Source organism: Equus caballus, chromosome 1 (genome assembly GCF_041296265.1).
Source record: "Equus caballus isolate H_3958 breed thoroughbred chromosome 1, TB-T2T, whole genome shotgun sequence".
NCBI classification, from domain to species: Eukaryota; Metazoa; Chordata; class Mammalia; order Perissodactyla; family Equidae; genus Equus; species Equus caballus.
Genome location: NC_091684.1, coordinates 183,043,989 through 183,060,554, shown reverse-complemented (window position 1 = coordinate 183,060,554; position 16,566 = coordinate 183,043,989).

The window sequence follows — 16,566 nt, the reverse complement described above, 5'->3', positions numbered from 1 at the left end:
CTGAGACAAAACCAGAGAAAGGAAGAGAAAGCCTTCAAGGATTATGGCTAAAACTATCTTTTTCTCTGTGTTTGTGGTTATAATTCTTTTCTTTCACAGCTTTTGAAAAGTAATAAAAACGCTATGTTCTCCCCCCCAAAAGAAAATCAGGTAAAAGAAAATGACACACCTATTGAGTTAAATTGGCCAATTACAAATAAAATATGTTTTGATATATTTCTTCTAATGGCCTGTCTTTTCAATGATCCATTTCTCACTTCAAAGCTGTTAAATAGTAAATTGATGTTCAATTTTATGATTTGAAGAAATATATTAAAACTCGTTCATGTCCTTGCTCTGTTTAGAAACCTTATAAACAGCTTAGTAAAGGATACGTGGTTAGGAATATATAGTTGGAAGGCCGGTCAGAGTTCAAGGGTCATGAACTTGATGTCTCTACAAGCTGTAAGCTCATTCCATCAGGCTGCACTCCTGGATGACCATGTTTAAACCCTTTGTATTCTGAAAAGAGGAAAACTGTTTACCACATACAGAAAAAAAGTTGAAGGTTTACAAGAGATCAAGTCCTTTGGCGGGGGGAGGGGGGAGCTTTATAATGGCTTTAAATTATCAGATGTGTACAGAAATAGCGAGAAAGCATAACCGTAGAGTTATGCCACTGGGAACAATGTGCTGTTAAAGAGCTAGAGCAGAATTCTCACAGATGTTTTATGTATGACCTCTTTAAAAACAGTAAGTGCTGCCTAGACCTCCAGTATTGCTGAGATTGCTTCTATTATATTGTTATTTAAATTTGTATAAACATAAGACTGGGTATAAACGCCTTATTCTTATAGCTGCTATAAACTCTAAAACCAAAGCAGATTTGTAAATTAAGTACAAAACTACAAATCAATACAATTTAAATTAACGACATTAATTTATTGCGGGAGATGATGTGTTTGGCTGAAACTAAATCACCGTTATTGGGTTTGGTAGTGGGTAGATGGAGCCTTGGGGTCAGTTCCATACTTAATGTGTTTCTGTGTTTTGACTAATGCAGAGAATACCAATTCACATGAGTACGTTCTCAAAAAACTGAACCTTTGTTTACTACCAAATCATGTAGACACCAGAACATCCGCTTTTCCATATTTTAATTTGCCATCAAGACCCAGCGCACAATAGATGGTAACTGGGAGTCCGTGAAATAAGGTGGTTTAGGAGAATCAGACCTCATACGGAACACTCTGCCAGTGAGCAGTCCTTGAATGTCAGTGTCTTTCTTGAGGACTCTGCCATGCTTGTTATTTATTTCAACATGGAGTTAGCATAACAGTATAATTGAAATCAGCAGTAAATACGCATCTGATCAAATTGTGCTGACATTTGGAACAAGAGAAGATTCTCTGAAGTTAGTTTTCGGCTTGTTGGCAAGAGAGAAAAAAATTAATAGACAGTGTATATAATCAAAAATACCCTTTCACCCCCCACCCAAGGCAGATAGCTTCCTACAGGGAAACAAGTCTGACCCTGGCATCCCAGGCCTTTTGGTTTTTCAAATGGCCTCAGCACCGCGTTTGCCATGAATGAGGCTTGAGAATGCAGAATTCCACAGAGGCAATTAGTAGGCACTGAAAGTGACTCATTCACACTGTGTCAAAATTGATCATAAATCAGATTTTATTATTATTGCTTCCACTCTGTTTTCACTTTCAAATATTCAAATTACCATTAGATCTTTATTTGTGTAGAACGTCCTGAAAGCATTTGGCTCTTACTTGGTGCAGATACATCATTTATATTATTCAGTCTGCCTCTGTTCATTTCTCATTAGCCCCATAAAATAGCACATTACTCAGTGGCATGTCATTTTCATGATGTGAAATCAAGGCACTGATTTATTAAAAACCTAAGAAACTAAAGGCTTGGTCAATGAAAATGTTAATCATATGTATATTATCACTAGGAAATAGAAATTTTGCCTTCATAGACAAGATGAGGATAGTGGCAGACACTTGCCATTGCTGTCATTTAGAGAGTAGGACATGCCACCCCAACAGCAGCCAGTTATACACACTGTCCCCTAGGTCTGTAAGATGAAATGGCAAACAAGTGCAAACTCGTGTTGAAATCTCATGGCAATGCTTTGTTATAAGCTAAATATAATTTATTCAGATATTTCAGACTCTGCTTATTTTAATACTTTAAGAGAATCATCCCAATAAAAACAATTTCTTTTAAAAATCCTGTAGAAAACCCTCTGACCCCTAAGAATTTTTCTGAAGACTCCAAGAGGTTCTGGATCCCAGTTTGAGAAACACTGTATAGGCTGATCTAATATCTGGAGTTTATGGAGCTTTATATGTGCTCTTCCCTTGAGAGAATAAGTCAAGAATTAGAAACGGAAAAGATGGGAGGGGTGGGTGATATTTATTAAGCACCAACTATTTGACAGGCATTTTGTATTTACAATTATTCTGAGAGGTAGGTATTATCCCATTCAACAGCTGAGGAAAGCGATGCTCAAAGGACGTATGTGCCTTGCTTAATTCATATGGGTAATAAAGTTGGGTTGGAGAAGAGACGGCATTCAAACTCGGGATCCCCAGAATCCAAACTGATGCTGCTTCTGTTATTCTGTGATTTAATTTAACATTAGAGATATCCTAACATAACTTTAACCAGGAAAATCTGGGTAAACTATTTTGAAATTCCTGGGTAACCAATACACAGAACATGATAGGATGAAAAACTTCAGTCAGCTCTAGGTGTTCTGTTTCTAGATTATGAAGGAAAACAATTCGGTCTCAGACCAGCTCACTTCTATGTTCCAGAATGCTTCTGGATTACCTTTTTTTAGACTGTTGAAACTTATTTATGAAGTAAAAAGTAATATAATTGTTGTAGTCAGAAAAAAAACAGAGGAAAAAACCTGCGACTATAAAAAACAATAGTAAAATGACCCAAGCCAGGACATCTTTGCCCATGTTGTCCTCCATTAAAACAGGTAATTCAGGGGCCGGCCCAGTGGCACAGCAGTTAAGTGTGCACGTTCCGCTTCTGCGGACGAGGGTTCACCAGTCTGGATCCCAGGTGCAGACATGGCACCGCTTGGCACACCATGCTGTGGTAGGCTTCCCACATATAAAGTAGAGGAAGATGGGCACGGATGTTAGCTCAGGGCCAGTCTTCCTCAGCAAAAAGAGGAGGATTGGCTGCAGATGTTAGCTCAGGGCTAATCTTCCTCAAACAAACAAACAAACAAAAAAACAGGTAATTCAGAATTGCCTCTATTGTTCAGTTCTTGAGTAAAATAAAATGAAATAAAACTCAGCTCTTGAAAAATAATTGAATAAAATAAATAATAATTCAATTACTTGAATGTATGTTTTATCAACCAAAATCAGCTTTCTGTTTTGGGTAATAAGCTTTTGTTTTAATCAAATATTTTTCATTAAAGAATCTCAGTAGGGGCCAGCCCTGTGTCTGAGTGGTTAAGCTTTCATGCTCTGCTTCAGTGGCCCAGAGTTTTGCTAGTTCGGATCCTGGGCACAGACCTAGCACTGCTCATCAGGCCATGTTGAGGCAGCGTCCCACATGCCCCAACTAGAAGGACCCACAACTGAAATATACAACTAGGTACTGAGGGAGCTTTGGAGAGAAGAAGGAAAAAAAAAATTTTTAAACATCTCAGCAGAGTTACATAGACTGCTAGCATTGTTGAGAGCTCCTACAAAGGTAACCAACTCAGGGGTTTTTTTAAGTAACACAAAAATTAATTAGAGATGGAGATTCTAAAAGAAAACAGGAAAATATTTTTGCAACCTTAGTGTAAGCAAAGATTTCTAAGATAGGACACAGAAAGCGGAAACCATTAAAAAATTGATAACTGGACTTCATCAAAATTTAAAACTACTGCTCATCAAAAGACACCATGTAAAACAAACAAAATAGGCAATCCAAAGACTGGGAGAAAATAGTCAGGAAAATTTCACAAGTATCAGGAAAAAGACCTGTATCTAGAATAAATCAGGAACTCTTACCACTCAACAATAAAAAGAACAACTACTCAAAATATGGGCAAAGACTTGACAGACACTTCATGAAAAAAGATAATACAAATGGCCAATAAGCAAATATAAAGATGCTCAACATCATTAATCATCAGAGAACTGGGAGTTAATACACAATGGATAGTATTTCACACCTACTAGAATGGATAAAATTTAAAAGATTGACAATACCAAATATTGACAATTATGTGGAGTGACAAGAACCCTCAAACATTGTTGGTGGGAGAGTAAAATGGTACAACTTTCAGAGAACCATCTGACAGTTTCTCATAAAGATAAACACACACTGACACCATGACCCATCAATTCCGTTCCTACGTATTTGTCCATGAGAAATCAAGACATATGTCCACAAAGATTCATATAAGAAAGTTTACAACTGCTTTATTCATAATATCTCCAAACTGGAAACAATCTAAATGTTCATCAACAGGAAAATGGATACATTGTGCTACATTAATACTATAATAATGGAATACTAGTCAGCAATAAAAAGGAACACATTACTGATATGCACAAAAACATGAATGAATTTCGCAGGCATATTGCACAAAAGAAGCCAAACATGAAAGAGTACATATTGTATGATTCCATTCACATAAAGTTCAAGAACAAGCAAAGCTAATCTAATAGTGACAGAAATCAGAACAGCAGTTGCTTGGGGGAGTTGGGAGGAAGGGGAATTAACTAAAAGATGGCACGGGGGACTTTCTGGAATGATGTCAATTTCTATATCTTGATCAGTGTGTGGGTTACATGGGTGTATGCATTTGTCAAAACCTATCAAGTATACACTTGAGATGTGTGCATCTCACCATTATAAATTATACTGCAATAAAAAAGCATGCCTCAATAAAAAAGATGAAAGCATCAGGAACAAAAGGACTCTTGCTGAAATCTAATGCTGAAGGGTTTGCTGTTTCTAACCAGTGTATTGTGCTTCCTGGAACTTTATACTCTATCTACACTTATTCACCAAACATATATTGATCCCATCTAATGAAAAGGCACTTAGTAAAGCTGGTAGATACTGCCTTGGCGCAGGCTCCATCAAGTTGAGTTGAGAAATATATACATGTACTTCTGAAGGAGTGCACTGAATGTTTTTCAATTTATACTAATTCCTGTATTTAATAAATATTTATTGGGTACCTACTATGTGCCAGGTAATGTTCTAAGCACCAGAAGTCTAGCAGTGACTAAGACACGACACTCCTTCTTGGAGTTCACTCATGTGGAAGAGACTGACGATGAAAAAGTATGCAAATAAATAAGAGGGAATTTCAGGTGGTGATAAATGCAATGGAGAAAATGCAATATTCGACCACATTTTCCTCATTTCTGAGAAACGGTAGATGAATCACATATTTGCATGTCAAACCACATGTCACATTTAGCTCCGTTGCAATTTCAAAGGTCAATTCTCGAATACTTTTGTTCTCACTGTATGGTAAAAACACACTTTCAAAACATGAGAACATGAAGCCCTATTTCACCAATGCACATTTATGTACATTTTATTTTCTCACACACTCCTTAAAAGCGACAGATTTGACAATTTACCAGATCATTACACACAAATTAAAAGCATATGGGCTCTGTGTTAAGTAAAGTACGCAACATGGTTAGGATCCACCATCATCCCTCAGTTTCCCTGGGAACCCTCACTTTCTCCTCCAGGCTTGAATACTTAAAGAGTTGTACTATAAAATGGCTGGAGATTTTTAAAACCTACTGGTCTGAAATGACCCATGAAAATCAGACTACATACCAACTCCTCGTCATCATATCATGCATGCTGTAGGAAGTAAAAGTTTCAGACTAAAATCTTTTAGCACCTACCACATTGTTATTGTTTGAAAGTCATGCCATTGAGCCACACAGTTTCAGTAAGTTAAGCATCTGTTACCAGACAGTAGCACTGTTGCTTTTGATCTCTAAAAGTTTATTTCGGTTCTCATCTGTAGAGGAACAGAAAGAGATTCTAGCCATTGGTGTTTTAGCTTTGTTTAACATTGATGAAAAGCTAAAATTGTAGTAGTCTCAGCTACTGGCAGATGGCAGATTGTCCCTTGTCATAAAAGCACTTTCTCAAAGCCAGGTAGACTTGCACAAGCCAAAACGTGGGCGAGATTATTTTCTGTAATTTTAGTTTCTTCAGAGGTTTATACCATTTTGAGAAATAGTGTTATCTTTCATTAGCAAATCCTATCAGCACTTCAGGGAAAGCAATGGATGACAAACATCTTTAGTCGTCACCTGCTTGGAAACGGAGGCCATGACAGGAGGCAGTGTGGTCTGCCCAGTGCTTACTGGCAAAACTGAAATTAAACAAGAGATCACTGAATTGTCCCTTTGGGGCTAATCTCCTAGCCTCCCCTCTATGCCACATGATTCATATAAAAGAAAAGCCTTGTTGACTGTCAGCTGAGTCTACACGTGATGCAAATCCGTATTTATGGTCATCCACCTTGCAAAATAATGATGATAGCAGTGATGGTAAATCTTGAGAAACTGTGGAGCAGGTATTCAAGTGGAGGCAAGCAATTAAAGAGAAGGACAATGAGGGCTGCAGAATCACCTGAACAAAAAGAGACTAAAGAATCAAAATGATCGTTTATATATAAATAGATATGTTAATAAGAGTGAAAATGGACTCCTACAATTTACACAACGAGGCTGAGTTTTACTTTTTTCTATTTCATGAAAATGTACCCACAGAGTTGGTACTCACATAAAACTCGATGTGTTTTACCTTTCCAAGGCAGGGTTTGAGGTTGATGGCAGAGGCAGAATGCCTGTTGACTGAATCTTGCTCCATGCCTTCCAGCTCAACTGTTTTACACCCTAGGCTAAGAAAATAATTCCCGATCACCCTCGGATGGCATACATAATGGTGTCTGAAGTCATCCTAAAATGTTTTATCCTCCTGGCTCCTTTTTCATCATTCCAGGACATACGGTCAGTAAGGACCTCTTCTCTATAGATCCCATAGCACTTAACCTGTGGGGCTGTTAGGAACACATGTTTTGGGGCAAGTATATCTCGATTTGAATCTCAGCTATGCGATCCTGGGTTAGTTCTTTGACTGTGCTTACCCACAGTTCCTTGAATTGGGAATAATACGGACCTCATCACGTCATTGCAAGATTAAAATAAGATGAAGTGTGGGGCCGGCCCCATGGCCGAGTGGTTAAGTTTGTGTGCTCTGCTTCAGCAGCCCAGGGTTTCGCTGGTTTGGATCCTGGGTACCGACATGGCACTGCTCATCAAGCCATGTTGAGGCAGCATCCCACATGCCACAACTAGAACGACCCACAACTAAAAATATACAACTATGTACTGGTGGTCTTTGGGGAGAAGAAGAAGAAAAAATAAATATTGCCAACAGATGTTAGCTCAGGGCCAATCTTTAAAAATAAATAAATAAATAAATAAATAAACAGGATGAAGTATGAAACATGCCTAGCCTATGAAAGATACTCAAATAACTATTGGTTCATTTCCTCTCTGCTTCTTTCTCATGGGTCTTATCACACATCTTAGTTATCTAATTAGCACACCTTGTTGTTTACCTCCCCTTAGACCGCAGCCTCCCTAATAGTGAGGATGGCAGATCATTCATCTTGGTGTCCCCCAGAGCCCACCACATAGTGCCTTAAACAGAGGAGGCACTTGGAAACGATGTATTGAATTTTACTTCTCGTAACTCAGCATACACTCAGCAATTTAATAACATAAAACCACAGCCAAAATGCCCAGTGATGTTTCTTTTCTCCAATAGGCCGGCTGCTTTCATTTTTAGAAGCATCCTTCTGGAGCATTCACTTAGACTGATGGCCTTTCCTTCAGGCGGGCAGAGTCTTCCCTGGTTAGATTGGGCTATCCGTTTTCACAATTCAGCTGAGGCCTTGCTTTCATCCTGAATTAGTTTGTGACATGCGTGTTCAGATGAGATTTCCAGTGAAACAGGAGGAGCCCAAGGAGTGAATCAGCCAAAGTATTCCATCTTTTGTCAACTGAACATCCATTAGTTGCAATTTATAGTATGGTTGACTGTGTGTCTCTCTATATATGTAATACGTTTCTAATAACACTCATAAGAATTTGAGTGAGTCCTAAGTGTGTTCAAAATGCTTTGATCCAGGGAAATTTATTTTTTCAAGTTCTCCACAGATAAAGTAAATGGCAATTATACAAATACTTTAAAGAGGCAAATTCAAATCAGTCACATGGGGCCATGCCTTATACATTTCACCCTGGGAAAAAAATGTAAATAAATTAATATTCTTGAATATTTATGAATTAAGTCCAACTTTTCTTTCCTTTATCTTTCTCTTTTGTTCTTTGACCTTAGACAACCTCAGTTTTCTCATCTCACAGGGCTGTTTCGAGGATTTAATGAGATAAGTACACACAATGCCCACCTCAGTGCCTATGGCACAGTACAGGCTGGAGTCGTGGCAGTGAGGCAGCAGGAACTGCCATTCGAGGCACGGCCTAAGTCTGGCCTCCCTCTCAGGAGAGATGAGAGTTCTCCACAACAATCCAGTAAAGAATTTCCCAATCTCCTTCTCTCTGAGCCCACAGACATTCCAAAGATCTTTGACTCAAAATACTGTAAGAATTCTAGTCACAGTAAATTTCATCAAAAATATTCTCTTGAACAAAAAAAGCAAGGAAGCATATTTGGAGGAGGGGGACCACGCAGGGGTTTCTGGGAGCTGGCAGTGTTCTGGATCTGGGGCGTGGCTACACGGTTTGGCTTTACGGTAATTAAGCTACACATTAATGTTTTATGCACTTTCCTGTATGTGTGTCATATTTCACAATGGAGAGGGTTTAAAATGAGATCATATGTGTGTGTCTCAAACAAACAAAGAAGACTTCCTTGGATTTTTAGTGTTTTATGTTTCTCAGACTGCTTTCAAATAGGTGACACACTGTGGCTCAAATAGGACTTCTCTATTTGATCCAAAGATGCTAAAAGACTTGTTTGAGGTCACAGTCTTGTCTGAGGCTAGTTCCTGATAAAGTCTAGTGCTTAGGACTAAGCTGTCCGACATTGTTTAGTGTTCTTTGTACTTCTCCGAACTTTCTTCCAAACCAGCATGTGCACTTTACACCATGTCAATATTATGCAAACTAAACAAAATCTTAAATAATTTTTTAAATTGTGAAATATTTCAAACATATCAGCAAGTATTGAGCATAATTTAAGAAAATTATTACCTGAACAGACACAAGTAAAATTTTACTTATTTGCCCAATTTGCTTCAAACTTTTCAAAAAATAATAACATAGTATAGATATATTTTAGACCCACTGTGTACTTCTCTCAGCTGGTATTCTTCTTCCTGTCTTCCTAAATTCCAATTTCCATGAATTTTAAAAATAGTTTTCTACACACACACACACACATATATATATGTACACATCCATAAACAATATGTAGTATTCTTTTGCAGGTTTAAATTTTTTATTTAAATTGTATCATACTGTAGGGGCTGGCCCAGTGGCACAGCAGTTAAGTTCTCACCTTTCGCTTCGGTGGCCCAGAGTTTGTCAGTTCAGATCCCAGTTGGGGACCTACACACCACTTGTCAAGCCATGCTGTGGCAGGCGTCCCACATATAAAATAGAAGAAGATGGGCATGGATGTTAGCTCGGGGCCAATCTTCCTCAAAAAAAAAATATATATATATTGCATCATGCTATAATATTGTTCTGCAATTTTTGGTCTTATTTTGGCTTAAAATTATATTTTTGATGTTTACCCATGCTAATACATGTAGCTGCTGGATAGTATTCCTTGCCTGGATATACCACTATTTTTTAATTTACTCACTCTCTAAGTGTTCATAAAGAACACTTAGGTTGTATCGATTATTGTGCTGCTGAAAAAGTTCTTGTAGAACAGAGATTGACCAACTACAACCCATGGGTCAAATCCAGCCCACTACCTATTTTTGTAGGGCCCATGAGCTCAGAATGGTTTTTACAGTTTTTAATAGTTGAAAGAAATCAAAGAAGAGTAATACTTTGTGACCCATGAAAACTGTATAAAATTCAAATTTCAATGTCCATAAATAAACGTTAATTGGAACACAACAATGCCCATTTATTTACACATTATTCAAAGCACACACAGCAGCATTTGAGTAGTTGTGACAGAGATCGTTAGTTCATAAAGCCTAAAATATTTACCATCTGACTGTTTACAGAAAAAATTTGCTGCTCCCTATTATAGAGGTCTCTTCATGTATGCATGTGAGAGTTCCTCTAGGATATATTTCCAGAAGCTGCATTATTGGTTCAGAGAGCACTAGATTTTTCAGTCTTACTAGATACAGCCAGTTTGGTCTCCAGATGATTATTCCCGTTTACGTAACTACAAGCAATGTGTGAGAATTCCTACTGATTTACTCTCCTGATATTATCATACTCTTAAGTTTCTGCCAGTCTGATTGGTGTGAAAGGGTCTCATTATGATTTTTATTTGCATTTTTGTAGTTACTGAGAAAAATAACGATGTTTTGACAGATATTGTGAATTGCTTATTCGCAAACTTTCTCATTTTTCTGTTGGGTTGTTTATCCTTTTCTCATGGATTTCCAGAAATTCTTTAGGTATTCTGGAAACCAATTTTTTCTAAATTATGTTAGTTATTAATACCTTCTTCCTGTCTTTCTGAGTCTTGTCTTTTAATCTTGTTTGTAGTGTCTTGTGTGTATATAAATATATACTTTAACATAACTAAATTTATCCACTTTTCCTTTATGAATTGTGTAGTGTTTTTTCTTATCTAAAGATTCTTCCCTATTCTCTAATTTTCCCTAAGGCTATAAAGATAATCTCCTATATTTTCTTCTAAAACAAAATAATAAAATATTTGAGAAGTGAAAACAAGTACTTATCTAACTAGCCAGGTCAGCATGAATAGGCGACAATTACTAACTCCAACCCAATTCTGCCCATGCCACCAGGAGTCTGATGTAATTCTGGCCGGTGAAGGAGGGCATTTCAAGAGAGAGAAAATAAGATAATAATTTTTTAAAAATACACTGATGACCTTGACAGGAGGAGGGGGATGGGGGTGCAAGCTGGATTACAGCGGGATGCCAAGTTAATAGGAGACATGAAGTGAAAACTAAATTATTCTTTCATAAGCCTGCTGGTAAAGGGAAGGAAAGACATAGAAGCAGATATAAAGTAAAGAAGTGATTTTTTATTAGAGAAATTTCACCATGTTTGTATGCTGATGGGAAAGAGTATAGCAGAGACTGAAGATTTGGGAGTGAGGGGAGATCACTGATGGAGCCAGACTGCTGAGGAGACCAATGAGGTGGGACACAGATGTTGCATGGAAGGGGAAATCCAAGCTCTGTCTTGCTGCACTCACACCTTTCCTACCTGGGATACGTCTCCTGCTCTCCTCTGCCTCTCAGAAAACTAAGCATTCTTAATTATGACCACGTGGTATTAGCACAAAAGATAGACAAATAGCTGATTAGAACCAAAAGAGAGATCCACACTTTTAAGGTCAAAGGTATGCACAACTGTAGAACTGAAGGGCAATGGGTAAAGAAGGATCTGTTCAATGAATAACATTGGGTCAATTGTGTATCTATATGAAAAAAATCTTTATTTCTGTCTCACACCATATGTAAAACAATCATTTCTGTGGAATGTATATCTATATGAAAAGTAAGACAATAAAACTTCTAGATAATAATAACATAAGAGAATATCTTAGTGACTTTGAGGCAGGGAAAGTTTTCTTAATCAGGACACAGAACATAATAATTGATAAGGAAAAGACTGACTATATTAAAATTAGGAATTTATGTTCATCAAAAAAAAATATCCATTAAGAAAATGAAAAGGTAAGCTGCAGAGTAGGAGAAGATATTTCTAATACATATAACCAACAAAGGGTTCATATATAAAGAATTCCTGCAAATCAATAAGAAAGACAGACAACCTAATAGAAAAAATAGGTGCTCAACCTAATAGAGCCCCTGAACTCTAGACACTTTAAAGAGACACTTTACAGAAGAGGATATTCAAAGGACCAGTGAGCATATGAAAAAGCCTCAGTTGGTCATCAGTGAAATACAAATTAAAACCATAATGAAATTCTACTAAATACTTTCCAGAATAGCTAATTATAAAAAGACTGACAATACCATGGTTGGTTATACATTTAGAGATAGATAGATGACAGATAGGTAAATAGATAGATGATAGAGCAATAGATTGATTGATAGATAAATCTTATTAGTCCTGTTTCTCTGGAGAATGCTGATTAATATAGATATTAAAACATATGTAAAATGCTGGAGGCTTGAAGGCCAGGATTGAGGTACTGTCAGGGTTGGTTTTCAGCGAGCTCTCTCTTCCTGGCTTGTATATAGGTGCCTTCTCTCTGTGTCCTCACATAGTCTTTCCTCTGTGCATGTAGAGTGAAGGAAGGAGTGACTTCTGGTCTCTCTTCCTCTTCTTATAAGGACACCAGTCCTATTGGATTAGGACCTCACCCTCATGACCTCATTTAACTTTAATTACCTCTAAAAAGGCCCTATGTCCAAATACAACCAAATTGGGGGTTAAGTCTTCAACGTATGAATTTTGGTGGAACACAGTTGAGTCCATAACAATAGGCAAGACTAGATAGAACAGGGGAAGAGATGCTATTCAAACACATAGTGATTGAGAATATTTAGAATAGATGTTCAGCAAACCTAAATCCAAAGCAGTATAAATGAAAAGAAACGTGCTTAGACATATTAAACTACAGAATACCAAAGACAAAAACAATGTTAAGGGCAGATAGAGAAGAGAGACTATCTACAAAGCAACCTCTTTTAGACTTACAGCTGATTTTTTACCAGCTTCAATGAAAGTAAAAAGATAATGGAATATTAATAGCTTCAAAATCAACTGTGAACCTAGAAATGTATAACTAGTGAAACTATTGTTTAAATAGCAAGTGCAAAATAAAGATATTTTCTGAAAAACTAAAACTGAGAATTTTCACTAAAAGAATTCATACAAAATATATTCCAGGAAGAAAGAAAATGAATCCAGAAAGAAGGTCTGAGATGAAAGAAGCAATGGCAAGCAAAGGAAATGAAAACAAACGTTTACTGTATAAAATAATCATAAGGGGAATTAATTTATATGGTTATAAATTAAAACAAAAATACTGAAAAACAATAACATATGGGTGGGGTGGGGTGATCAGAGTTATAAAGCATTCTAAGCTCCTGTAATGATCAAGAAAAGGATAACTGTATGGACTAACTTTAGGATTTGTTAATAAAGCATGTTAAAATTTTGAGAGTAACACTGAAAGAACAGACATAGAGTGTAAAATTTTCCGATTAGTGGAGGAGGAGAAATAAACCAAAAGATTCAGTCAAAGCCAAAAGAAGGCAAGAAACAAAGAGAGACAAGGGAGGAAGGAGAGAAAGTGGAACAAATGGAAAGCACGGAATAAGATGGTAAAAAGAAATTCAAACATACAAATGATTACAAAAAGTATAAAGAACTTTTCAACTGAAATACAAAAGCTGTGGCCCCAGGTTAAAAAAAAATCCACCTCTATGCCATTTGCATGAGAAATATCTAAAGTTTGAGATGAAGTTTCAACACAATGCTTGAAAGTAAAGGATAAAAAAGACATACTTGGCAAATGCTAACCAAAAGAAAGCAGTAGAGCTGTATTGATAACGAACAAAACAGATGTTAAGGAAAAAGCATAAACAGGGATAAGAGAGACATTATAGGATGATAATATTATCCTCCAAGAAAGTTTAACAATCATGAACTTTTATGCACCTAATAAAAGATCTTTCAATTATGTAAAGCAAAAATTGACAGAACTTAAGGAGAAACTGGCAAATTCTGTATCATATGAAAGATTTTAACACACTTATCTTAGTAATTGAGAGCAATAGACCAAAAGAATCAGTAAAAGTATTAAGGATTGAAGCACCACAGTTTAATAAGCTTTGTATAACGGATGTGTATAGAACATGAATTGTACCCAAGAATTAAAGACTTCACATTCTTTCCAAGTGTGTATGGAAAGAAAATTGACCCATATTCCCCATAAAATAGATCTCAACTAATTTCAAAGAAGTGTTATTAGAAAGACTATGATCTCTTAAAAATTTAAATTAGAGGGGCCGGCCTAGGGGCATAGTGGTTAGGTCCGTGTGCTCCGTTAGGCAGGCCAGGGTTCGTGGGTTCAGATCCCAGGTGCAGACCTACACACCGCTCACCAAACCATGCAGTGGTGGCATCCCACATACGAAATAGAGGAAGACTGGCACAGATGTTAGCTCAGCAACAACTTTCCTCAAGCAAAAAGAGGAAGATTGGCAACAGATGTTAGCTCGGGGCCAATCTTCCTCACTGAAAAAAAATAATTAAATTAGAAACCATACAAAAGCATAACTACAAATCATCTGCATATAAAATATTAAAAATGCTTCTAACAAATTGTAGGAATTAGGAAATATTTCAAAATAAACAATGATACAAACACTATGCACCAAAATTTGTAGACTACAGCTAATGTGCTACCTACAGGAGAAACTTGTAGCTTTACATGCATGTTAAAGAAAAGAGAAAAACTAAAAACTAATGATCTGGGCAACCAACTTGAGAAATTAGAAAAACAACACAATAAACCCAAAGAAGTAGAAGGAAGGAAGTAATAAAGATAAAAGCAGAAATTAATGAGATAGAAAACAAAGAGACGATACAAAGAACCAATAAAGCAAAAAGCTGATTTTTTGGAAAAAACTAATAAAGTTGATAAACTTTTGGCAAGACTAATGAGGACAAAAAGAGAAGAGGTGCAAATAGGCAAAGTATAGAATCTGGGAGTGGGGACATTACAGATACAGGAGGAATTAAAAGGATGATAAAGAAGATATGAACAACTTCCTGTCGATGAATTTGAAAGTTTAGATGAAAGAGACAAATTCATAGAAAAATATTATTAGTCATATCAGATTGATACAATTACAGAATGGTGTAAATTGAAAATTCACTAAGAATTTTCAGGCTTGCACCAAAGAGGAGCAATCCTCCCAAGATTGTTTGGATACCTCCTAACCACAAAAGGGGGGATTGTCTGAATTCTCACATTTCATGCTAAGCCTCGGATGGTACAGTGAAAGACAAAGCAAATATTATTTGAGGGTGGGAGTGGGGTGGAAACAGCCAAACAGCAGACCCTATCCCCAGTGGGAGGTAATAGCTTTACAGGCACACCGGCCACTTCCTGGTGCAGCAAGAACTTACAGCAATGAGGACTTGCTCACGTGATGGACAGCTTCCACCACCTCTGCCCAATGGACCAATCCAATGACTAAGAAGCAGATGAGACTGTGCAGGAATGTAAACTTTGAAGGCAGAACCACCAGGGTTCAAATCCACCCTATGGTTGACACAGTCTTGAGAAAATACTTTTAATATATCTGCATCTCAGTTTCTCCATCTGCAAAATAAAAATAGGATTGTTCATAGAATTACTAAGCCCAGTACAGAAAGTGTTTATAAAGTCGTTATAATATAGTTCTTCTCCCTGCCCCTACTCAGTATTGGTGGGGATATTTCTAAGTGGATATCGCTCACATATGATAAAAATGCTTCTCCTAAGATCTGATGTAGGAAGTTCTAAACATCACATGTTTAATAAACTTATTGTTTGGACCAAAAGGTTCAGTTTCAAGAAATTTTGCATTTTGGGTAGATCATACTTTCCAGGCGGGCTGGTTAGCATTTTTTTAGTCTGTGTTAGTATTATAAAACAGAATGTCCTGCGTTTGAAATGGCTGTGGAAGAAGACAGCGGAAGAAGACATAGGGGCATGGATGAAGTGGCTGCCTGTCCACCCCCAGATGCTGCCCCACTGGTGTCCTGTTCTTGTGAATAAATAGATGGAAAAAACTTTTGTGGACTGGCCTGCTTTCTACCTTTAAAGATATATTCCCCCAGTGAGAAATATATTTTCTGTCAAGACAACTGAATTCCAATTAATAGTTCATATCTGACAAATTAATCTTTGAGTACATATTGATATTGAGCTATGTTTACAGTCTAGAATTTCTAGGCTCTCAAAATCGGTGTTTTGGGGTTTTTTTTTTTTTAACTGTGGGACCTAACCTGTCACTGGGTTGTGAAATCACCTGCTCTGGAGGATTGTGACTATGATTAGTTGGTTATAATCAATACTAAAAAAATATAGAAAATATTAGAGAGACTTCTATATAGTAAGGGAAAGTATTGTTTGGGAAACTTTCACGTCTGTGTTAGACGTGTGAGTGTATGTGTGTGTGCACACACTCAGTGGGTCATGATGTCAAAAGTGTCTCTTACTGTGGGTCTTGGTCACAAGGAGAATGGAAGTGGTGCTCCGTGTGAGCAGGCAGAAAGGTAGGAGGCAGGGGCAGGAGCGAGATGCTCTCGCGGGCTGCCAAGCTCTGAGAGCCCA